Below are 2,235 nucleotides of genomic sequence, written 5' to 3' on the forward strand. Positions count from 1 at the left end.
TTGTTGTTGTTCAGTCACAAACTCATGTCCAACTCTTTGCGACTCCATGGACTGCAGCACGCCAGGCTCCCCTGTCCTTCACTATCTCCCTGAGTTTGCTCCAATTCATGTCCAGTGAATCAGTGATGCTATCTAACCATCTCATCCTCTGCCACCCTCTTCTCCTTTTGCCTTCAGTCTTTCCCAGCATCAAGGTCTTTTCCAACAAGCTGGCTCTTTGCATCAGGTGGCCAAAGTATTGGAGTTTAAGCTTCAGCATCAGTGCTGCCAATGAATATTCAGGACTGATTTCCTTTAGGATTGACTGGTTTGATCTCCTTGCAGTCCAAGGGACTCTCAAAGAGTTTTCTCCAGCACCATAATTCGAAAGCATCAGTTCTTCAGTGCTCAACCTTCTTTATGATCCAACTCTCACATCCATACATGACTACTGGAAAAACCATGCTTTGACTATACAGACCTTTGTCGGCAAAGCGATGTTTCTGCTTTTTAATAACACTGTCTAGGTTTGTCATAGCTTTCCTTCCAAGGAGCAAGCATCTTTTAATTTCATGGCTACAGTCACCATCCACAGTGATTTTGGAGCCTTAGAAAATAAAATCAGTACCTGTGCTTAGGGGCATACAAAACTAACTCTAGTATCAATACCTTTAAAAATAGGACTATATTGCAAAATGTTATCTCCTAACTTCAACTAAGCAAAATTAAAAATGGATAAATCCATGATATTAGAAAGATAATTATTAAACATGGAGGCTTTGAGAGTTTAGAGAACTTTGTTGGGATTGGCTTCCCCCTCCCTCTGAATCATATTAAATATGCATATGGTACAGAAGGACATGTTTACATAGTAGTCTTCATGCACTTGGAGTTTGCATCCTAGCTCTGCCACTTTCTGGCTGAGTTACTTCAGGCATGTTAATCTCTCTAAAGCTCAGTTCCTCATTGGAATAATGATAGTACCCACTCACCAGAACTCCTAAAGTATATTTAAAATGTATTTAAATAGCATCACATAGTGCCTAGCCCATAGTCAGTACGTAAAGATGTTAGATATCCTACCCATTATTATAATCTTTACTATCTCATCATTATTAGGAAAGCTGTGTTAATGAAAACCATAGAACAGGAATCAGCAAGACTTGACTATGAATGAAGTGGGTGAAGTAAGGCATGAGAAGTCAAAAGATCTCAGAACTTCTTGTAAACCAAAGGGCTGCAAGGAAGATAGGTGGTCAGAAGTATGAAAATTTGCAAGTCAGAAGTTGGACGAGTAGGAACTAGGGGCCAAGGCAAGACTGAATTCTCAACCAACCTGTGAGGAATGTAATATAAGACATCAGTAAGAGAAGGGCATGTGAAACAGACAATTCCTACCTCAGACATGAAGTCTTTTATATATTACACTTCCTCCTGGAGCAGGTGTCAACCATAGAGCGTATCTATTTGCATTTGGAACAGGAAACACATGAGTCCTTTAACATCAGAAAATAGTTAATAAATTGTTGAGGAGCAATATAGCAATGAAAGTGAAAGCCACTCACTTGTGTCTGACTTTTTGTGACCCAGTGGACTGTAACCCACCCACCAGGCTCCTCTGTCCATGGAATTTTCCAGGCAAGAATACTGGAGTGGATTGCCATTTCCTTCTCCAGGGGATCTTCCTGACCCAGGGATTGAACCCAGGTTTCCTGCATTGCAGGCTGATTCTTAGCAATAAATAGTAGAATATAGCAATGAAAAATATGGCCATATCCTGACAAACGTAAAATTATTTTCAAATTGGACCATTTCCCTAGAGAAGTGGTTATATATATAGTATCTAACCCATCCCATTATAATATTTTTTTTCTTATGTTGCTCTATTCAGTACTGATTCTTTTCTCTATGGAGGCTTTGTGTAACAAACTAGTTATGTTTCCAGGACAGGATTTTCTGTTGTTGCTGCTATTGTACTTTTCAAATATCCTACAGAATCTGGAACAAAGAACTACAAAGTAGACTTTCAATAAATGTTTGTTGAATTAAAAAATAAATATAAATTATTCCTCCTTAGTAAATGGCATTTAGTTTAATGAAAAATAATAATTCATGAAAGTAATGGATGACCTTGAAATCATACTTGATTCTTTCATATTCCACATCTACCATGTCAAAAAATCCTATTAATTCTATCTTCAAAATATATCTTGACTGAACACTTCTCACCATTCACATTGCATCCACCCTGGTCCA

This window comes from Bison bison, unplaced genomic scaffold (genome assembly GCF_000754665.1).
Source record: "Bison bison bison isolate TAMUID 2011002044 unplaced genomic scaffold, Bison_UMD1.0 scf7180017864489, whole genome shotgun sequence".
Lineage (NCBI taxonomy): Eukaryota > Metazoa > Chordata > Mammalia > Artiodactyla > Bovidae > Bison > Bison bison.